The sequence below is a fragment of the Lissotriton vulgaris genome, chromosome 8 (genome assembly GCF_964263255.1).
Source record: "Lissotriton vulgaris chromosome 8, aLisVul1.2, whole genome shotgun sequence".
NCBI classification, from domain to species: domain Eukaryota; kingdom Metazoa; phylum Chordata; class Amphibia; order Caudata; family Salamandridae; genus Lissotriton; species Lissotriton vulgaris.
The window spans coordinates 275,483,328-275,508,127 of record NC_141696.1 but is presented as its reverse complement, the minus strand read 5'-3'; positions in this window follow the sequence as shown (position 1 = coordinate 275,508,127).

Genomic DNA, 24,800 nt, shown 5'->3' with positions numbered 1-24,800 from the left:
AAATAGGGTTTGCTGCAACTGAAAATAATTTTTTGCGTATGCAAATGGGCCAATTATGTGTATCAGCCAATTTGCGAAGACAAAAATGCTTGATGCATGTGCCCCTATGTTTTAAAACAGATATGTACAACATTCCAATCATATTGTATCATACTGCGAGAAATGCATTTTGGTCAATTTTTACCAACCTTTGGATAAAACGGTATCAGCATATTATGCAGCGAGCTTGTTTGCCAGCATAGATTTGGTCCAATGAATCCGCAAATCCCCTCACGCACTGCTTGGTTGCATCTTAATATGACAAGGCACCCACATATTACAATTGTTTTTGGATTGTGCTAACATGCAACTTTCTCTGTCATTTTCCCAGGACTGTAGGAAAACACTTGCATCATCCTATTACTAGTAATGTGTAGGTCACATTCGTCTTTTTTTCCCTATTTGCTTCTTTTATTCTTCCACATCTTCACACACTCTGTCGTTTCCACCTCCATTTTTCAGCCTTAATATTTTCGACTTACAGCTTTTGTTTTTTGCATTATCTCTTTTCTGTGTCTACCCTTATTATTTTCAGTCGATTTTGATCTATTTATTGAGAGCTGTCTTCTCTTCTTCTGTTGGACTTAGGAATTCTTTTTTTGATTATATATGTTTTTTGTTAAAACTTAGTTTTATAAAGTGCTTCTTTTCCTCTGCTCCAGTCTTTGTTCATGTACGCCACTTAGTGCCCAACTATGATGCTCTTTTGTTACAGATATGATTCATTTGGAGAGAACCAATGCGTGCGTGCTTGCTCCCATTTTAGGTGAAGATTACTTTAATTTTTTGTTTGTTTCGTGGGCACACAGTCTCTTTTTTTCAGTTTATTTTGACTATTCAATAGGGCCTTTTTACAGAATTTCTTTTTGTAATTAATGGTCAAATTACCTGTAGTATTCTCAAACACTGAACGACTCCATGAAAAAACATTGTGCTTGTCATTTGTGAGAATCATTACCAAGACTTTGCACTGCTTAGAGTTAGTGTGTGACTTCGTGGAAGTGCAAAGCCTTGATAAATCTGCCTCCTAGAGCAAGACACCAACACAAGGAGATGAGGTCTTCTGGGTGAAGACCAAAGGAAAAAGCATTTTGGGCAAAGATGTTATTTTGGAATTTCTTTACCGACAGAACAATTTTTGGAGGACAAATTGATTGACCGCCTTTATGAAGGTGGCCATTAATGTCAACAACTTAATTGTAGACACTCATCACATGGTTGCTTTCACTTTCCTGGGTAAATATAGCAAAGATCAGTATTTCTTGTAAGTTTAATTGTTCAAAAGATAATCGTAGTCTGAAATGCTAATAGACATCACAAGTTAACACCACCCAAGGAGGTAATGCCTAGATTACATCAAGCTATCTTCCTCCATGTCCTGTCCACAGTATAAATATCAACAATCAAAAGTAACTAATTGCACACTTCACAGGATCCACTAATCCATTGATTGGTAAAGTATATGTTTTATACACTAAACGTTAAGTAATTAATGGGTTTAACGATAGAGAGGAACATTGGATTTCTCAATATATAAAACTTGAATATGGAATCAAGCACTAAAAAGAACTGAGCAAATCTGCACTTCATCAAAAAATAATAAAGTCTATTTCTGGCTTCTAAAAACATCTTCATGGTTTAGTTCATCCGTTCTTTATTAGTTGAAAATCAATATAAATAAAATTACTTGCTGCCAACAAGTTTCATTGGTGGACAATATTTCCTGCAATTTCATCAGGGTTCAAGTACCTTGTCCTGAGCCAAAATCTTACATCACAATAGAATGCACTTCTACGAATAACTGAAAAGTACAGTAAGAATGCAGTCTGTCTCAAAAGCATCAAAGTTGGTCTAAAGCAGTGATATTCAAAGTAGGGGGCTGCATGCAACCCTCCTGACCTCTACATGCAGACCCTAGAAAGGAGCAGCACAGGGCTCCTGTTTACTTGACTCAGTATTAACCGCATCGCTGCGGCGGCTTTTCCCGCTGTGTGCAGCGTTTTTAAAAATACTGCGTTGCATGACGAGCTCAGCTCATCATCAAACGAGTGCCGTAGCTGATGATGAGCTGAGCTCGTCATCAGCATCGAAGGGGTTAATATTAAAAAGATGTTAAATAAAGAGGAAAGCATTTATTACAAGTTTTATGGAACTTAAAGCAAGTAAGTAACTAGGGTATCCTGCTCCGCTTAACTTTAGAAACACCTTTATTTTTAAAGCTCTCTTCCAGCAAAAGTGTAAAAGTATGATCAATTTTGTTCAAAATTCAAATAGTGTATTTCATTAACATGCAGAACCGTTTCACTTTAGTACATCAGATTATATGAGTGGATTGCGAAGTTTTTTTTTAAAAGTGATGGTTTTCAAATATGAATTCAGTAACGGTAATTCTTCCCGCACTCGACAACAATGCCAGAGGCAAGTCTGATGTTATGTGTGCTCTTTGGGATGCCTGGGTTTCTATTATACATGAACAACATTATAGTTTAATAAATCACATTCAGGGGAAGGTTTTGTGCAGCACACATCCTGAAGTCATGTATTTCAAGATCCTCATATGTCCTCATAAAGAAAAAGTAGGCATAGTGAAATAAAAAAATTACCTAGGATAACACAATTTGGTTAAGTGGAGAAGCCAGGATTATTCTCAAGTTTTTAGTTTCATATTGCGCAATTCAGATACTGGGGGCCATATTTATCAAGGGTTCCATCACTTTTGCACTCCGCAATGTGGTGCAAAACCGATGCAACCCTTAAGATTCGATTTATAAAGCCAGCTTGGCCCCCCTGTGTGGCCCTGAGTGGTTTGAGAATCCAGAGTAACACAACACAACGCAAAAAGCTACAGCACACAAAGAAAGATGAAAATGCCTCAATGGATTGTTTTTGAGTAGGAAGGTGCCCCATCCTTCACAAAAATAATCCTCCTTGCAACAGAGGCATCCTTTCATCATGGTGCAAGAGTGCCTGTGTTGGCACTAGGCAGCATAGAGTGCACCAGGGCTTGGAAAAGGCAGGTATGCACCGTATTGTGATAAATACAGCCCATTAGCTGTGTGATGCGCTGCAGTCCTGAATAGAGTCTGTGCACAACATCAGGGTTCTACGAGAATTCTGTCGGAGTTCAAGTGTGGGAAGATGTGTTGTCAGAACAGGGATGGACTAGAGAGATAGATATATTAGGTAAAGATGTGTGGTACAGAGAGAAAGGCAGCGTGTGGTACAGAGGGAAAGGTAAAGTTTAGAGAGAGGTTTAGGGGTCGACCAATGTATAGACAGCAATAACAGAATGATGAGAGAGGGAAGGGTGAGGTATAGAGAAGAGGCGAGGTAGCGAGAGGTAGGGCACGGAGGAAGCAGTGAAAAGATAGGCAGGAGACATCCTGAGAAAAGCAGATGCAAGGTGGAGAGAGTTGTGAGGTACAGATGGTCAGAATAAGAATAGATATGTAAAGGATCGTCAAGTAAAGATATTCGAGTGGCATAGAGAAAGTTAGAGAGAGGTATGAAAGGTGGATAGAGAGATGAAGTGTACAGAACAAAGAGGTGAAGTAGAGATCCAGAAATAAGTTAGAGAAAGAGATAAGTGAGTTGAAATAGAAAAGGTGAGAGATGAAAGAGACAGAGAGACAATGCAATAATTGAGGAAAATATTTAGAGAAAAAAAAGTTTTGGAGGAGAAAGAGAGTTAGTACCACACTAAGATAGTGAGAGAGGTGAGGTGGAGAGGATAGAGGTAGAAGGAGAAGGGGGATGAAGAGGTGAAGTACACTGAAGCGTTAGGTAGAGCAGGAGACGTGGGAGAGAAATGCCGTAGAGAGAGATATATGAGGAAGTGAAAAAAAGTAGAGAAATGAGGAACAGTGTGACATAGAACATGATGACTTGAAGTGCCTAAGATTAATTCTAGCTTTCCACCCATCACTTTTTGTATACTTCGGTGTGCTGCTCTAAGTAGGGCGGGAACGTCCAGACTTAGGTCCTATGCACACTGTACAACTGCAGTCAAGCTATACCCAACTAATTCGCCCAAATAAATTCAAAACAGATCTTGGGTTGCATGTACTTCAGTTCAGGTAAGACCTGGCCTGATAGTTTAGGCAGGACTGTTCTCATTATAGCAGGGTACGCACTAATTGGCATATGGCTAATTCCAAAGTTCGATGACATGGTGTGCAAAATAACGCCGGGCTAGTATTTGGCCAAAGTAATTACCAGTGGCTGAGATTAACTCAAAGCATTACATCCATCACTTACCTCTATACCTCTTAGGGAATGCTGAGTGCAGTGGGAAGAGGTGAGGTATATGATGCATAAAGAGTGCGAGAGATATAGATGTGAAGTAAAAAGTAGTATGCATGAGAAAGAGGTGAAAATGATGGAGGAGTGGTACATGGAGGTGGAATGGAAGCAAAACAGTAAGGTGCAAGAAGATGAGTGAAGCGGATAGGGGGAGAGAGCTGGGACAGGTTAACGGGATCATACATGTAGAGAGGCACAGAGAGTGGTCGAGAAAGAGGTTCTCTGGTGAGAGAGAAGTCAAGAGAGGTGTTTTTAGGAGAGAGGTGAGTTAGACAGGTGAAGTAGAGACGGGTTGAGAGTGAAAGAGACGGCGGAAGGACGTAGAGACTGAAAGATGGGCAGAGAAAGAGATAGAAAATAGCCAAAGAGAGACGTGTGAAGAAGAAGAGATGAGATGCAAGAAGGATGGAGACAGAATATTTGTATTTTTATTTCCACCAACGGCCTGAAGTTGTGATGGTTAAGGCTGGGCATGTCTGCCATGGTTTACTATCTGATTTTTACGCCCACCATCATCACTTCATCAGGAGGTCCCTCCGAACTTCAAAAAGATGTGCAGGGAAAATAAATTCAAAATGCATATTCTTGATATTAATTGATCCCTGCAACTTTTGTCAGACACTGTAGCAGAAAATTATGTCCTGAGGATCATTCTTACCCCCTACTAATTAAAATTCTTCTGTCCTTAAAACCTTAAAATATAGCGACAAATGCACAAAGCAGAATCAGCATTAGCATTGTGCCACTTTGGAAAACAACTGTGTGGCTGTTGCCATGTTTCCACTGGCAAGTTCTGCAGCAATCCGTAAGATGAACACATTTCGAGGACGGCCTTTGAAGCTCCTGCCTGGCTTTGTTTGCTGGATCCCTTTCATGTATTTTTGATGCCCACCAGGAGGAGCAGACAGAGTTACAATCTCTTCTCTCCGCAGCTAACGCGCCCGTCGGACAAGAGACAATATAACCTATGATCCTATCTGTCCACCTCACGACACAGCGCCGTATGCTGGTCTGAGTGATTTTCTCTCTTCTTGGCTTAAGTAATTAAACGCGGCGGAATCCTATAATAGATGCTTTATCCGAGCTATCACCATTTCTACCTTTTAATGCATTGCTGTGTCGCCTTTCCAGCATCACCTCTTTCATGCGCCATTTGCAAGCATATAAACAACATGCCCCAGAGTGAGATTAAATTGGAACATTGATTCAATCACCAAAGCTCGCCGTTTACAAGTTTAGGCAACTCTGCCCATTCGCACTCATTGCTTTCATGAAGGTAAAGGGCGACACTAGCTCATGTGGGCGAGGCTGCTGCGGTACCCACCGGACAAAACCCATTGATTTGTCTACTCTCAGTAATGGATTTTAGAAGCCGCCGGTCTATCTTTGTCGTCGATGCTTCCCCATAAAAATCCCAAGCTGTGACCATCAGAGCTAAAAAAAAAATCACTACTGCATCTAGGTGCAACTAAAGCTCTTTTCAACAGAGCGCAAGGCAATAATGTATGTGCAGCAGTCATTAAACAAGTCGGAGTATGGTTTATTTAGTCTGTAGTAATTTACAGGAATACTTATTCACTCGCTGCACATAGAGCACAGGAAAGAGAAATGGTTTGAACCATGCAAGTGCGACAGGGAAACTGATACTGGGCTGCAGTGCCACATGAAGTGCTTAATATAGAGTTGGGTGGTAATGGATCATCCTGTGATTTCTTTATTGCTAAATCTCCTCCACGTTAAAGATAGTAGGGAGGAAACTATTTTCAATGCACTTAAGGCTAGGCAAAGTTTTATATTTCACCCTTAAAATCTGGTGGAATTGGACAAATGTAATTGATCACTAGAACCCGCAAACGGGAACCCGCAAACGTCCCCTATTTAACATTTGATGAAGTTTAGATCCACTTGACCCCTGTACCCTGCACTTATGTCTTTCTCAAGATTGATGGGACTGCTAGCTGCTTGCAGGGAATTGTTTTCCTCACTGTCACTGTTAGACCGGCCAGCGTTATGGAGGTCCTTCCCCAAAAGCTTTTGCCTTTACCCTTCTATTTTTGCAGAAATGTGTTTTTGTTGGCTCAAATCCTTCGGACTTTACCACGGCTAACCAGTGCTAAAGTGCTTGTGCTCTCTCCTTTAAAAAATGTCCCATTCTATTTCAATGAGAACTAATCTAATTAAAATGATTCTCCTTCCAAAATGTACTATTATTTTCAAAGCATTACCTTAACGCTTCAGAGCAGAGTGGTTCGAAAAACTACAGAGAGAAGAGAGCAGCTTTATCTGGGCTAACAAAAGTGTGTTGATTGCCAGAACAAATTATGCAAAAAGAAAACAGATGGAGGCAAAGCATTTCCAGACTTTCAGTTATACTGTTGGGCTTGCCAGCTGAAGAATGTTAGGCTACTACTGACAAACAGCTATCAACAGGTATCCCCATGTTGCTCTGCACTAACAAATGTATTGTCCGAAATGCGCCCTTGAAAATGCAGACGGAGTTCATCTACTTTGGCTGTGACCAGGTTTCCAATTCTTCTGTCAAGAAGTGGGTGAGCTATTACCAGAATTATTGAACATAGTGTTAGGGGGTAAGTCTGACTGATTATTTTTGGGATTCAAGAAGGTGAAGTGCTAAATGGAAAACTGGTGAAATTACAGCCCCACTTACTCTTTATTCTAATAATAATGTGCATGGAAATCTATATTAAATGGATATGCAACATTCTCCCTACCTGCATGGATTGGGTTAACTCAGTGGAGCATATTGGCAGGATGGATTGTATAAATGGTTCAGTAAAAAGGGTCAAGTTGTGCGAACCATATGGTGCCCTGCTGTGTCGTGGTGATACAATGTTTGTGGTACATTATTTAGGTTTGTTGTGTTGTACTATTGACTTTTGGTTTGTGTTACTAGAGTGTTGTATTGTATTCTTGTTGTTGTTGTGTTTTACTGTGGTTGTGTTGTTGTGGTTTACTGTTTTATGTTGCAAGTATGTAGTATTGTGCTTTTGTGGTACGTTGTTGTTTTAGGTTGTGATGTGTTGTATTTTGTGTTGACTTGTTCTGATGCACTGTATTCGAGTTGTTCATACCCTCTATTGCGATTGTGTTGCATTTGGTATGCTATGTGGGTGATGTGTTGTTTGCTGCATTGCTGCATTGTTTTTGTTACTTTCTTCTGTTGTTTTGTTGATGTGGTGTGCTGATATGTAGTTATTGTGTAGCACTAAGATTATGTGGCGATCATATTATTTTATTGTTATGTTACTGCAGTGTCTTCTGTTTGCTTTGATATGCTATGTTCTGAGGTTACCCTGGCACATGAGAGCTGCTGTTTTACAATTTAATAGGGACATTTTTAAATTGTTATTTTGTTTTGGTTCATAATGCCTTCTCAACCTCCAAGTAGTTACCTAGCTGACAGATAATCTGGAAAGTGGAATAATATGTAAGAATGGCGCAAGCAGCCTGCACCTTTTAATACAGCTTGTCAATTTGCTAGTCAACTCGTGCTTATGCTATGAACAAATGTGGTGTGACTGCAGGAACATATACAAGTATTTGCAATGCAATAGGTCTCGCATTTCCGAGAGTTAGAGCTATTGGCATTGTAAATGGTAATATCTTTTACCCCTGTATTTTGTTTGGGGTGTTGTGGATGCAAGTGATGTGGAGTGGAATTATGTGGGTTGGATTGGAATTGTTATTTGTGGGATTGTGAGGGGTGGTACTGGGTGGTGTGTAGTGTTTTTGTGCAGTGGAATTATATGGCATGGTAAACAGGGGTGAGAGCTGCAGAAAATAGGTTTAGAGGAAGATAGAGGGGGATAGGTAGTTTGTGTACGAAGTGGCGAATGAACTTTAGACAGAGGATCAGCAAGAGTGTGTGAGAAAGAGAGAGAGAGACGTGAATAGCAGGCCCAAGAGGTATAATGAGTGAGTGTTTGTGTATGCAGAAGACACTCGTAGAATAGGAGGACAGCGTGGAAACAATATATATTTCTGCATTTAATCCCTGCAAACTTGCAAAACCCAGCCTGATCAGAGAACCTTGCAGAATGAAATTCCAACCAATCACCTTTATCGCTGAATAGGAAGGAGTAAATCTGGTGCAATTGCAAAATAATATAACAGCGTTAAAGGGAGGAACACTATCAGATTCTGGAAAAAACTAGCACAACTGTGGAGGGCCAGGCTCCAGAGCAAGAATTTGCCTTGGGGAGAAGCCACACATGATCCACCTCAAGAACCAGCCCTTGCATGTGCATTCATAAGCTATTCAGTGTGTGCTCCATGCTTCCTTGGACAGTCCCCCTCAGCCAAACAACACAACAGTTACAGGACCTTGCGTAGACACTTTTTGCAGCTACCAAGTACCAACAAGGCTTTCATAGTTGGAGAATGGCTACTAGTAGTTGTGTGGTTCATTCAACCATCTGCCAACTCCCCTTTGTGGCTGTCAAAATATGTAAACACAACAGGGGCAAGCACATTAGCAGACGCGGCGCGGAAATTTAAGTACGCATTTTTTTTTGGTGTCGTTTTATATAGCGCAAACTCAACCTGACGGTATCAAAGCGCTGTACATGTACATGAGTTACATTATAGTATAGACAGGCACATTCATTTTTAGAAAGGGGGAGATAAAGTGATTTGCCACAATCAAAGGATATTAAGCCAACGCGGAGACTAAAGCCTGGTTCTCCAGCTTCAAGGCCGGACACTCTATCAGTTATGCCACATCCTCTCACATTAATGTGGAATACAATCCTGATTTATAAAAAGTAAAAACTGAACTAAAAAATGTTATTTTCCCATTCCTTTGTGATTATACTTATTTGTTGTTTTTCTATGGCAGCCAGGCCATACGTTTTTACTGTACACTCGCTTGTTGTCTATGAATGCAAAACAGTAATCATTTTCAACAAGTAGATGGTTCATGTATATTTGCTTTAAGCATAAATACAATTTATACATTCCTACGTTCATGTAGCATTTATAGTAAATACTACATCATAGCTTTGGCTGTAAAACAAACAGGCCCATTTAAAAATGATGGACAAAACATGGCTGTGGAGCCTCTTCTTATGGTGTCCCTGCATATGACGTCATCGTGAATGGTTCAACATAGTGCACTGAAGATATCGGTGACCAGAAAAAAAGTGAATACACACATTTTCTTTTACTGGAAAACTATGTGTGTGGTATAGAGCTTACAGAACTTTACTACAAGCCAATCTCCCCTTCAGATCTGTGCAAGTGTGACAACTCACTTTAGCACTAACACAATGAAAACAAAGCTACCTCTCATTCCCCCTGATCTGTTATTTCTCCACTAACAACCATTAATAATTCATCCTTTGCGGTAGGCGTAGGCCTTCTTGGTTTTGCCGGAAGTTTTGTACGACTTGAGGTGCAGCTTATGTCCCCGTCATTGCGCAACAAGCCTTCTGCACTGGCAGCTGATGCGTATCAAGGCAAACTAACCTTTTGTGTGAGCCAGAATGGCCGCGGCGCGCATCATGCCCACGCATTACAGCAGGATACTGCAATGGGGGGCGCACATGAACAAAGCACACAGCCATGGCCAGCATGCTCGTGGGAGGGAAGGGGCGTGGGTGGGGAATTATAAATAAACAAGCAGCAGGCGCTGCCCGCCCCTCACGCACACCGGCTCCTTGCACATGCGCCGCTGCCATGTTTACATCAGGCAGAAATGCGCGAGACAAAGAAAGAGTGCAAGCAGTGCGGATGAAAGTTGTAGTTAGTGACCGCTGCTTCTGGACTACACGGAAGTCAGTTTGACATCAACAGCCAGTCAAAACTAAGCTAACAAAAGCTATTCAGCAAATGGCAAGTGACGAGAGAAACTACCGGATGCTTGCCAACACATAGAGATTACTTGATGTCTCGTAGAGGCAGCGCCTGTGCTGCCTATGCGAGACCTACCAAGGATGGCCCAATGAAGCAGCTTACAAGCCTGCCTTTCTCTTTGACGCTCCTACTGCAGCCTTTTCTTGTAAACACATAAAAGATGATTGAATGCAAAGCTTGAAAATAGGCAAATCGACTCGCAATCCCTCTGAGTGGCATAATAAACTCATAATTATTCACACATAGTGCCACACTAGACAGAAGCCTGCCTTATGCAAATCAGTTCTGACCCTGCTCCTCATGGGAAGCGTCCTATCCAAACTGCAGGGTGAGGCTTCCGTCAGAATGGAATGCATGCAACTCAGGACTGGCATCAGCTTTGTTAGGCCTGCTCAGTGAGGTACAGCTTGGATCCTGTGGCACAGCAAGCAAGGGAGAAATGACTAGCCATACCCATGGCCACATAAGGTGCTACATCAAACCGAACAAAAGGTGAAAAGATGCATGCTTGCAAATACTCTAAACCACTGGCAATTGCTCTCAGTAGCATTCCAAACCACTGTCTTCACCTGCTGTGCCACTCTAGGACCTTGCTATATCAGCCAGATCAAATAATCAGCATACTGAACGCTGTATTTACATTTTGTAGTTTCTGCTGCATTCCTTTCTACTGACTGTCACTTCAACAGAAAGTAGGAAGTGCTTGAGCAGTTAAGGTTGAGACAAGTGGAAACCTACTGATATTATCAGGGTCTGAGGAGTGTGCAATACTACTGTGACTACCCACGGGTTTTGGTCAATTAACTTTTCATATCCAGTTGGAAAAATGTTGATAACGTAATGTTCAATCGCAACAATTCTATAGAGTGATTGTGGGTCTCAGGTTGTAACTGTATTGAAGTCACCTAACTGTGTAGTTTTATTGACAGGCTTTGGAGAGAGTAGCTCTATTTACTTATTTTTTTCAGTATAACAAGCCGCATGTCACAAAAGTGGCATCATGTTGATGTATAAATTAGTTGCTAGAGTTCTATGTCATTTTGCCTATTTTTCTGGCATGTGGCCTGATATAAAAAATGTTTCAATGTGCACAATTCAATACCCACGCCACAATTGTCGGCGGGGTTATGGCTTACAATTCAACACTTTATATTACAAGCCTCCTTGTGGAAGTAAATAGATAGCATTTTACATATATTTTGGATGTGTTGTAAACCATGTAATGAAGGGTATACAGACTTTACAAAGCATCTTTTACCATGTGGAATGTTACCACGCTGATAAGAACCATGCAGTTAACAACCACACAGCCTATTTCTAGGTACTGCACCGTGCAGTACTTTATCAAACAAGTAAGTATTTATATACTTTTTTACATGACATATTTTAATATATTATAATATTAAACAGTGGTGGCCATCAATGTGTAGATATATTTAGGTCAGACTTTCCATAAAAAGACTAATTTTTGTTTTGCTAACAACTTTGGTGCTATTTGACACGTCTGCACGGAACTTTCCAAAAATATAATTGATCTAGCTCAGCTCCTTCCAGAAAGTTTTAGGGTGATCTGTCAAGCAGGCGCTCAGAAACAGGAAGGTGTTAAAATGTGTTTTCCCCATGCTATTCCAATACGAATTTTGGGATTCGATACAGAAAATACATGGGTGAACAGAAGTACAATCTGCCAAATTTGCCAGATCGCTAAATTCTCACTCAGAAAGCGTGCGTTTTTTAATTGTTGTAAAATTGTTCTGATGTTTTAGAGAAATTAAGCATAAAAAATATTGATATCTGGATGGTTGATCAACTGTAAGAAAATATAGCATCTGCTTGGCTGAAAGCATTTTGTTTTTACTATCAGGATCTAGGGATTTGATTGACAGGCTGTAACGTGAAAAAAATGTTTCAGTCTCCATTTCAATACTCTGGGTTTGGACTCCACGTCCACTGTTTTAAAAAAGAATTGATATACCTAGGGGAAGTATAGGGGTACCCTGATCTCTAGTATATGGTACTACCTGTACCAAGGGCATGTAAAATAAATGCTACTAGTGGACCTCCAGCACTCATCGTGCTACCCACAAAAGTAGTTTTAAAACATGTCTCTGGCCTGTCACTGCAGCCTGTAGTGCAGTTTAAACTGCCATTTCAACCTGGAAAAATGAACCTTTTTCCATGCCTAAACCTTACATTTTATTATGTATAAGTCACCCCTAAGGTAGCCTCCAGAGGTTCATGGGGAAGGGTGCTTTGTTTTTAAAGTGTAGGACATGTGTCGTTTTTCACTGTTGCAAAGCCCATCTCTCACATTGACTAACACAGGATTAGCTTATTACATTTAATATGTGATCATTTTGGATTGGGAGCAGGTAGAGGTTAGGGGCCGGATTCACAAATGTGCAATTTGCTGTAAGTTTACTTCTTTTCGCTAGTCTCAATGGTATGTTATAATTAGTATATTTATGATTACGGAGTCCCTGCACTCTCATGTTGGAGACACACTGAATGCTAAGACTCCACAGTCATAAATATACTGCCTGCTTGTGAAAAGTAAAAAATAGTAAGCTTATATCAAAAGTGCTAGTATTCCTTTGTGAATCAGGCCCATGCTTTTTACACTCAAATTAACGGCAATTTAAAACCCTCTTTAAGAGTGAAGTGGGGTTTTAAGTTGCACTTCTGAAAATACTGTTTTTAGAAGGTTGCAGCTACAAATTATGGATGGAATGCTGAATCAACCCAACATTCACCCCCAGTCAAGAGATCTGGGTAATATCCATTGCTCTTTTGCTCACTACGCCACCCCAAATTGGACACAGACATATGTAAATCAGTGCTGACCCTGCTCCTCACTGGAACAGTCCAGCCCGATCTTCCAAGCAGATCCTTCCTTGGCCTGGAAACAAGCCTCCTGGAACTGGTTTTGGTGTATTACCCCTCATAAACCAGGCTAGCTTGAATCCAGTGTAACAGTAAGCATGGTTGGCATCTTTCTATTCTAACGAGGAGTGGACTTTACTTGTGTAGTTCTGTGCAAAGTAATCACATGAAATTACCTACAAATTCTTTGAGTTGATACAGAATTATGAAAGATCTGTGATTCTGTATTTAGAACTGTTCCTTAGTGTAAAAATGCCTCCTCACGTCCACAATTTAAGAAATAGCTCTAAATGCAACAGAACATGATTAGCAAGTGTGAGCTGGCACTCGCGCTAGTTCACTGTGCTCTTGCAGAATGATTTTTCCCCCCAAATTATGCAAGCAGAAATTATTGTATAATTATCAGTAATTCTGCATTAGAGTGACAAAGATTTATGAAAATTACTCTGATTACTCCGGAGTAATTAAAATTCAACATAGGCTTCATCCTAACGATTTGTGCCTTCTGTCAGTATCCTAGGTCACATGCCTGTGAATGGGTCTGCTGTTAGGAATTGAGTATTCTTTCTATACAGTGATACCAAGGGGTCTTGGGTGTGGGTAGGGTTACTGGGAGGAGCTTTACCTAGCCCCAATTACACTTTAAAGGGATGTATCACAATCACACATGAAGGATACTGACACCAGGCCTGTCTGCATTTTGTCACCCCAGACAATTTGGTGCCTTGATGAGGAAAGGAGAGAATGATTTAGAACCAGATGTAGGTGTAGGACAGGTGGGTCCCCCAAAAACATAGGCTAGCAAAAGGTATCAATATTCCACCTTCTGAGTCTCTCATCAGGACACACCTGGACTTAGGGACATTGCAAAAAAAGGACTGCCCTGCTGCCAGAGGAGTGTCCTGCTAACTAAAGACTGCCTTTTCTCTGTGAAGGAACATTGGACTTGCTTACCTTCATCCCAAGCTAACCTGAGTTCCTCCAAGGGTCCGTTGGCATACCACCTGTATGAGCTACAGGGACACAATAAGCTCCAGCGGCATCCCTGTAACTACCAAGCTGACCAGCTGCTCTGGACCTGAATGGACCTGCACTGGACCTGTCTGAGCCCTGCTGGCTTCTGCTGGAGTGAGTCTCTGATCCTCAAAAGGTGCCTCCCCAGGTCTTGGACCCTGGACTGACCTCAGACCGGTACAACTGCAGCTTCATCAGCATAGACACGCAACCCAACACACGTCCTGCATCCCAGCCCATCGTATCTCAGAGTGTAACCGACACAGATTCACACAACCTGATGCAGGAGCTTGCAATGCAGCTCTCACCACTCCAGACTGGTTATTTCATTGGAAACTGATGCAGCCCAGAAAAACCTTTTGCAGGACCTTACATCACAGCCTCTTGCAGCTCTGGATCGTCAGTTTAATCTGACTAATGCAGCTTGAAGCAACCCGAGCATGGTCTTGAATCTCGGCACATCAGAGCTCCTGATCAGCAGTTTAATCAGATCACATATGTAGATCAACAGCTTCACTGGACCTTATGAGCACAGAGCATCACAGACTGACACAGGCTCTTGCATCTCAACTCAACACAAAGATACCAGTACTCAGCTGGCCAAACGTGTTCCTGTACATGCACACACTCCATTTTGATCAGGCAGAGCTTGTAACTTTGTCCCAGTCTGGTTCGACCAGATAACTGCAGTTTTCTCCTGGGCACTATTTTGGTATCATTTTAATTTCGAAAGCTTACTCTAGCTGTCTAAATTGGTTTAGGATTGTTCATGTGTTATGTCTTCTCTTTATTGCTATTTGTGTGTTTTATGAATACTTTACACACTGCATTTAAGTTACACCTGACAGCGTGTGTACCAAGCTAACAGAGTGTTAAGCAAGAGTTATTTTAGTGACTTTTGTGGAACATTCTAACAAGGATAGATGTTATTGGCTGAGTGGGACTTCCACCCCACTTCACCAATAACCCATTTATTAAAGTTTGGTATTGTAAAAATCTAAAAACTAAAGTTTAAATTAACAAAAACAATAAATACACCAGTTATAACATAATGAGCTATCTGTAACTTGCCATGCCCTGCTTATGACCTAACAAATTACATCACTCATGACATGTTCAATGACATTGTTGATGACATCACTGATGATATCTGAAAATACATATTTTTTGTACTCATTTAACATAAATAAGTGAGAAATCTGGTTCAAACCAAGGTTAATTTAAGGATCCCCGTACATGTGTAATGTTACCTTCGTTTTGCTAGGCCCCCGGGGATCCAACGAAGCCTTTTGCAAAGAGTCTGATAGACATTATTGATAGGTGTACCGGGGGGATACCTTTCACCATCGCAAGATAAATACACAACCTCCGCACTCACTTATTTAACCCCTTCAATGCTGATGACGAGCTCAGCTCATCATCAGCCACGGGTGACGTGTGCGGATGACGAGCTGAGCTCGTCATGTAACGCGGTAATTAGAAAACAGCCGCACAGCGCAAAAATAACTGCAGCAGCGATGCGGTTAATAATCATTGGACTTTTATGTGTAAGAAATCAAAAGGCAAAATAGGTTTTACCAAACCTTGTACTCCCAATCAACCCAATAGCTCCATATTTTACATCTTTTTCCTGATGAACTAGCCCTATCACAATTTTAAATGCGCCTAACCGAAGCCACCCAATCTAATATCACTGGTGATTGTGGTATAATCCATTTAAGGCAAAGTTCAAACCTAGCTAAAAGAACAAACACAAACAAAAGAAAAGTCTGTGACTTAGACAAATTATAACTAATACCCTCCTCCAATCGGACCCCAAATATACCCAGACTAAAGCTTACCCTAATCTCTCGCCCCAAAACGTCCGAGATTATCTTACCTATGTCTTGCCAGAAGCCCTGGATAGAAGGACACTGCCAAAACATGTGCAGATCATCCGCATCATCGGACTTGCACTTTTGACAAACCTTTCGATGTGCACCTCCTAATTTGGCCAGCTTCTTTGAAGACCAATAGGCACTATGGAGTGTGGACAGATGATTCCTCTTAAGATAGGCAGCTTTATCCACATTCTAAATAGTGCGCTTTGATACTTGCCAAAGGGGTGTTACATTGGTCGCAAGCAGGTCTCTTCTCCAGGACTCCTCCATAGGTACCAAGGAGGGTTAACTCTTAATCAGGAGCCAGTGCCATTTGGAAACCTCCTTTTGTTGCGATAGATGCCCATAAAGAGAGAGTTCATGATCTACAATATCTCCTTCTTCTTTATCCAAATGTGAGGCCCACCTAGATAGGAGATAAATTTTAAATCTTGCAAGTCTTTGATTAGTTGCATTATACAACACGTCCAACGGGAGTAGTTGGTTCCCTTGGAGCAGTTGGCCCCAACTCATAATACTGTCCTCCTGTAATACAGTGGATAGGCAGTCTTTTAAGCTGACTGGCATACTCCGAGAGTTCCAGATGGGGGCCCCTACACGTAATAAGAGATCTTCGAGATCTTCCTGATTTGAAACCAAACTTCACAGGCCGAAATTAAAACCTTTACTTTTATTTTTATTTTTACATTTTGGTGTCTAATCCTAAAAATAACTCAGTCTCTCCCTTCTGGGTATTTTTAGACATGGCTAGCAGCATGGGAGGAAAACAAGAAGAGTTGAAAAGGAGAGATCTTACATTTTTTAGTTGAAAGGCAATATAATAAAAGCGGAGATCCGGGCTGGCAATACCCCCCTCTAGCTTTGAAAATCTTAACTTCTGCCATGCAATCCTCACCTCCCTATTAGCCCAGAGAAAACTATTTATTGACCCTTGCACTTTTTTTTAAAGCAGATTGATCAAAAGATAAAGGGATTGTGTTAAAGACAAAAGTGATCTTTGGCAAAATTGACATCTTAATTAAGTTAGAACAGCCCAAAATGGATAGTGCAGGACTATTCCAAGAGTTTAATAACATTACCATTTCTTTCTGTTTAAGATTTACATTAACCAAGGTCATCTTAGTGAAATCATGAGTGATTTGGATGCCAATATATCAAATTTGTGGTTTTGTTAGAACTGAAGTTGCATGAGTGTTCCATGTCATAATCTCAGTTTTTTGAGGATTAACTAGATACTCTGAGATCCTTTCGAAATTCATCAATAGTTTCTCCAGACAGGGTAACCTAACAGGGGAGTCACTAGAAAAGATCATCAAGTCATCTGCAAATAAGCCAACTTTTTTCTCCTAACCCTCCCTTCAAAAAGGTGTAAATATGCTGTCCCTCGTTCTAGCTTCAAAAATGTGGAGAGATTGCCATTAATAATAAGTCTGGCAGTGGGTTTTGTGCAGATTTTTATAATCGCTCTAATAAAATAATCACCAAATCCAAACCGTTGAGTCGTATATATTAAAAAAGACCAGTTCACTCGATCAAATGCCTTCGCCGCACCAAAAGCGAAAATCAAGACGGGACAGTTATGGGCCGTAGCTATATCGATCACCCCAATTACCTCGTAATGTGTTAGCTCATGAAGCTGACGACCCTTGATAAAACCCTTCTGATCGGGGTCAACCAGGGAACTCATAACCAAACTCAACCTCCCTGCTAAAATGTGTGCATAGGTTTTATAGTCACAATTAAGCAGAGAGATAGGTCGGTATGACTCACAGTTCTTGGTTTTTTTTTTTTGGTTTAAGAATCGAAGGAACTGCGGCCTCCTCCCATGACTTGGGAATTGGGTTGTTTTCTGAAAAAATACTATCAGAGTCAGAAGAACTAGAGCGATCTCTTCAACCAACTCCACGTAGAGTTCATTCGGGATGGCGTCCGTTCCCACTGCACTACCCTTCTTTAAATGTTTCAGCACAGCCTTCAATTCTGCTAAATCCATCTTTCGATTCAACAAGCTAGTTTGACTCTCAAGGAGACGAGAAAGTGGTATATTCTCAGTATAGTTTTTAAATTGTGACTCTGAGATCACTAGATCTTCCGAATACAAATCTTGAAAAAAAAACTCGAAAGCCTGTTCTATCTTCAGATTATCTGAGGAGGCCTCACCCGAGTCTAGTGATATCTTGTTGATTAAATTCCTAGTTTGGTTTATCTGAGACTTCCAAGCAAAAAGTTTCCCACATCCCTCCCCGCACTCATAATTAGCTAATTTGCTGTCCTCCCAGTTTTTCCTGATGATATCATCCAGATGGTTTTTCAATAATTGCTTCTTAGCCATTAAATCTCTACCTTGCTCCCCATCCACACATGCTTTTTGGCGAGATTCACACTTGACTCTTGCTTTAAGAATATCTTTCTCCAATTTCCGAACAACCTTCCTATTCTCCTTATATTTCTTAGCCGCCAAACATATCACAACCCCTCTAATAAATGCTTTATATGCATCCCAAATAATTTCTAATGAGGCGGAATTTAAATTAATGTCAAAGAAAGTTTGGGTTTCTTCCTTCAACTGTGCAACTATTAAGGGATTGAGGAGGAGCGTTCTATCAAAGGTCCATCTCCTCATAGACTTACATTTGGGCAGTTGGAGAACTAATGCGACAGCAAAATGATCAAAGAGATATTCTGGGATGTCATTAAAGACACGGAGGCTAACATTATGCATTAATCTTTTAATGCAGCTCACAAACACAGCCGCTTACATCACAAAGGTAAGAATAAGAATTAGGTTACATCACAAAGGTAAGAATAAGAATTAGGTGACATCATAGTATCCATAAAGGCCAGGTGCCAAGGGAGATCAGCCTGTTTTAAATGCCTCGAGTGACAGGAGAAGTTGAAACAGAAGAATAAAGCTTGAACTTGAAGGAAGGATTGTAGACCATCTTGAATTCCGAGTAGGTTCATCAATTAGAATTGTCTGAAATTGAAAACAAAGTAAATCAACGAAAAGAACAGAAAAGGTCTTCATAAGAAGCATGAACAAAATATCAGAGTAAGAAAGCATCAAAAACATTGTAAACCATATTAAATAATAATTCACAATTAAGGTACTGGCTTTGCTGCAGGTCGCGCTGCTGCTGCGCTGTTCATTTTAATTGCCCGTTTTTGTATCTGTGTTATCTTGATTTTGTTTCCCCCTGTTTTTAGGCGCTTTTGCTTGGGAATATTCTCCCGCCCTCTCACCTGCATATAAAAGAGTAAACGCACCGCCGTTTGGCGGGTCCGGGTCCAGGGGTTGGTTCGGTGGGCGCCATCTTGCCTTGGGCTGTCCAGATCATTCACGGGCGCCATCTTGGAGCGTCTCTACGCTCGGTGTGCTAATCGCCTTGCCTACTTAAGGCAGACTCGACACCAGTAGCCTGGTCAAGGTACTGGCTTTGCTGCAGGTCGCGCTGCTGCTGCGCTGTTCATTTTAATTGCCCGTTTTTGTATCTGTGTTATCTTGATTTTGTTTCCCCCTGTTTTTAGGCGCTTTTGCTTGGGAATATTCTCCCGCCCTCTCACCTGCATATAAAAGAGTAAACACACCGGTTGGTTCGGTGGGCGCCATCTTGCCTTCGGCTGTCCAGATCTTTCACGGGCTCCATCTTGGAGCGTCTCTACGCTCGGTGTGCTAATCGCCTCGCCTACTTAAAGTCGTCCTCTCCCACGCAGCGGGATCGCGCAGTGGGACGCCGTCGCTTAGCCGGAGTCGTGCCTGAGTCCTGCCCGTCTGCACCCGTCCGCGCCAAGGATGCGCCGGGCGCAGCGGCCGTTAGGCATATTTATATCCTCAGGGTCGGCTACACGGGATTGCGCTATGATTGTATATTCTGCCACCACGCTACGGGTCTTAGGACGTTCTGTCCCGAGCTGTATATATGCACCTATACACCCGCTCTGTGGCCCTTATCAGTGGCCAGTGGGCGGTGGACTTGAAGGACTGGGTTTTTCTAAGTCCCAGCGGTGCCAGGGATAACACCTGAAACCTTCGTGGGTTACCTGTTCCGGCGTACAAATGACAGAGACACGGGACACTTCCTTCGGCGTCAAAGATTCGAGCGTTTATTTACTGCAGGGAACACAGAAGTCACGAGAAGTACATAGCATGTATGTTCACGGAGACTGCTTCAAATTGTATCTGTGGATTGCTCCTTTTATACAGTTTTTCGTCATACGATAACATGGCAAACAAAAAGGTAACAACCAAGTTCCCACAGTAAATTTCATAGGAGGTCGCTTTCATGTATTCAGAGCCCGGAACATAATTACAGTAACATTTGCCGGTTCCCAACTGTAAAAGTACATCTTCCCACCATTAGTGCATTCCGTTCGGCTGTAAAAGAATCAAGGAAGAGTCAGAAACAGGTGCAGAGGAAGACAAAGATAGCGAACAGATCGAAAAGAGTGTAAAGGGGGTGGTATCAGGAAACACGATTGCAGGGATCAAAGGAGACGTGCCTAATGAATGCACAACTGAGACAATAGACCAGCACGGAAAGATGAGCCTCGAGCGGGGCCATCTGCCTTACAGTGTCATCCCCTTCGTCATAAAGACACCCTCAAAGGAACACATGTCTTCCGCAAGAGTTTGGGAATCCCAGGGTCGCGAAGCGGACAGTGTCCGTTCGCTGGCTACTTGAGGGCAAGAAACAAAATGGATGCCGTATCTAAAATGGAACCCGTGGGTTCAGATGAAGAAACCCACGAAACAGACAAACGGTTTAGGCTAGCACAGCGAAAACGTGCACACCCACTAAACTCGTCATTTGCGGTTCATAGATACCAGACTCGACCATATTCGGGCGAGTCAAAAACACCACTTACAATTGTCACGGAACCTCAGACCCTCCTTTTGCCCTCATGTAGGCAAGCACTAGTCGTAATCAGAATCGATCTCGATATTCATCAGACCATCCAGATGTTGCTGCAACATCATCCTGTCCATCAATGTTTCCTTGGTAACAGGTGGCCGTCTTATACACGTCGTAGCACAGAGGCCACATAAGGCAGGACCACACTGCACGCAAAGACAACACGTGAACAGAAATGCTACAACAACCCCGATGATCATCAGAATCTTCCAACCCCACGTCGACATCAGGCCCCAAAACCATCCTAGTAGCGTCCAATCCCCTACGTCCACGCGTATGGACTCTGAGATCTTATGCAACTTCGAGATGGCTTGATAGACAGTTGGAGCGTTGTCAGGAATGAAAATGCAGCAACTCGAATGGATCACCTTACATACTCCACCTCTATCTGCAAGGACAACGTCTAAAACCATACGATTTTGTAACGTCATAAGCCTGTCAGCCTGAAGCTCTGCTGTAATATTGCCAAGGGCGCTTGCAGTGATATTAGCGGTCGATTCCACCACTCGAGTCAACTGTCTCAGGTTCCTACTATTGATCATAGGTCCCCAAAACGGCAAGAAACCCTTAAAGAAGTCTCCTGCCTCTTGACCGGCAGTGTCCTCTTCGCTAATCACGCCTCTCACAACTCTAGTCTTGTGATAATCCGACCCAACAGTAAAGGTCGGGGGCAACAAATTCGCAATATAACACGTGCCTGAGAAGTCACGAGGCTACCATGTATATGCGCGGTCATAACAAACAAAGTAAGTACCCTTGGCAGTCAGAAGAACAGGGGAAGAGGCCGTCGGTAAAACATACGTTTCGGTGCAGGTACTCCTCCCGAGCTGAGCTCGCGGGCTTCGGCCAAGCGCTTTCAAACAGAAATTACCGAGATGGGGTACGATCCAGATCGGAAACGAGCTTTTAAGCTGCCGATCACCCACTGACATGCTATACTCAGCCTCACTCAGATCTCTGTATGCTCGCACCTCTTCCTCTGGGATAAGCGATGCGTCGAAGATATCCCTATCTAAATCGGCAATCGCTCTTGCCAAAGGCTTGTGGTACGGGCCAGGACCATGATCTGCAGTGCGTGGCTCTCGATGGGGGTAGGAATCTAGTGCGCTACGAAACATTGTTTGAAATGCTCGAGCTGAACCCTGGGAACTGTAAGGAAGGACCAAGTACGGAATTCCCCTATCGGTGGTATGTGGCATTAACCCACACACCCAACAGTTGGTAGTGTTCATCACCAACTGATGCTGATGAAGGAGCTGAACGAAGGAATTGTTCATGAATTCCGCACGTCTAACCTGCTCGTGTTGGGGTAAGATATGAAAAGAATGAGGAGAAACAGTGGAAGTAGGCTTTGGTTCAGAGGAAGGGGTAGGTGAAGCAGAAGGCAATAAGGATTGTATCGCATAGTACACTCCACCCACTAATAACGAAGAAACAGTTAGGAACAGTAGGAACACCTGAAACATAAAGCATTTAGTACATACAATCCTATGCAATTCGAATATTTGTGATTGAGTATTCTCCAGTTCCGACAGCTTCGAGAAAGCCATCCTCTAAAACCGTCCGCAACGTTCTTGACGCACTTCGTTCTGTGTAGCAATAGTCAATCCCCAGAAGTTCCTAGGAATCGACGGCCTCCGACCTAGTGTCAGGACCTACTAAACAGAAGGAAGTACCCGCACGGCCGTACGGTCCACCCGGATGTAAGGTTCTTTTAATTAAACAATGTACACAAAATCTCCTAGCTGTGAAAAAAACGCACATATGTGGAAAAGAACTCAAAATTCAAACAGAAAAACCACAATTATTCAAAATGTTCAGAGTGATAATGGGGGTAACGTGGATTTCCAAGGGAAAAGGCAAAAATAATCTTTATTAGTCTCTAGTATTGGAACGAAGAAAATATCTGCTTCTTCCAGGACGAGTCTGTTCTTCAAACAATTGATCGGATGATAAAAACAGAGTCCTGTCAGTCAGATGATAATTCAGATCTTGAATTCTCCAATGACAAAGGTTCAACGGTGTTGTCTGGCTGCACTGAAGTGTCTCCCACAGGCTGGGCGTCACTGAAAGGCACAAAGTTCGGCAAAACCTCCGCTTCAGATGAGGCGATGCCCGTCCTCACCCACGAGTCCGCTGGTAAAGGTATTGGTACCTTTTTAGTGTGGGTGGCATGCACCCAATGCTTGCGGCCCTCCAAACGAACAGCAGTTCTCGTGGCAAGGAGCACCTGAAAGGGTCCGATGAACCTCGGCTCAAGGTTTCGTTTCCGGCCAAAGTTCCTTGTAACCACCCAGTCTCCGGGCTGGAGCTGGTGGCCTGGACCCTCCGTCTGCGCCGGCAGTGCTTCAAAAACCTGTTGATGAATTAACCTCAGTTTAGAAGTCAGATCATGAAGGTAATCAATCAGCATTGGATATTCAAGATCGGTGAATGCATTGGGTCTAGGAACCCCCCAAATATTTGCAGGACGGCCGAACACAATCTCATATGGGCTGAGCCCTACTCGAGAGTGTACAGTCGCCCTAGTTGACAGAAGAGCCAGGGGCAAAGCGTCAGGCCACGAGAGACCAGTCGTAGCCTGAATCTTTGCGAGTTTTAGTTTTAAAGTACCATTGTACCCCTCAACCAAACCTGCTGACTGTGGATGATTGGCACTATGGAATTTTTGTGTAATTCCAAGGCCCTTAGACACACTCTTCATCACACTCCCCACAAACTCACTTCCGTTATCGGACCATACAATCCGTGGCATTCCATACCGAGGAAAGTATTCCTTCAGTAGGACTTTCGCTGTGGACAGGGCAGTATTGTCTTTGAGAGGGTAGGCTTCAATCCATCGGGAGAATGCGCAAACCACAACTAAAACGTATTTTAGGTTATTGCATCGCTCCATATGGATGAAGTCCACCTGAATTACTTCAAAGGGACATGTAGGAGGAGCGAAATGACCAGGGGGTGTAGGAGTGCCCTTGCCAGGATTGTACATCATACATATCATACAATTCTTGACCAATCTCTCAGCACACTTAGCGATACCATCATTCCTCCATACAGGGGACAACAACTTGCAAATACCTTTCGCACTAATATGCGATAAACCGTGTGCCATGGTCACAACAGCTAGCACATATGCATCCGGCAACATCCACCTTTTATTCTCCGACAAATCAATCCAACAACCATTTGCATCCAACTTTCCTGTACTCTCCTTCCACTTGGTCTTTTCAGTCTCGGTGGCCTCATTCTGAATCGCTTTCACACTTTCAATAGTATCCTCACACATACCAGTTTCTGCAGGCCACCTAACCGAACTCGTCACATACATTCTAGTTGTGAGATTTCTTGCAGTCTCCTTAGCAATCTCATCAGCAAACGCATTGCCACGACCAACATCATCCGTCACCTTACGGTGTGCACTACATTTAATAATCGCCACCTGCTTGGGCAATGTAAGTGCATCTAAAAGGTCATTCACAAGCTGTCCATGCTGGATTTACGTACCATGCGATGTCATAAAACCTCTCTCTCCCCACAATCGTCCAAAACTATGGGCAACACCAAAGGCATACTGGCTGTCAGTAAACACATTCACCCGTTTCCCTTTCGACAAAACACACGCTCTGGTTCAGGCGATTAACTCTGCCGCCTGTGCAGAATTCTGATTCAATCTCGCAGTTTCCACAACCGTACTCAACGTTACCACAGCATACGCAGTCGTCATATCACCATTCGGCAAATTAAAACACGAACCATCCACATACAAGGTACCATCGGGTTCTTCCAATGGAGTGTTTTTTAGGTCAACACGACCCTTCGTTTCTTCCTCAGTTCCCAAATAGCAATCGTGTGGTGGTACCTCGTCTGATTCCATATTGGTTGGCAACAAAGTCGC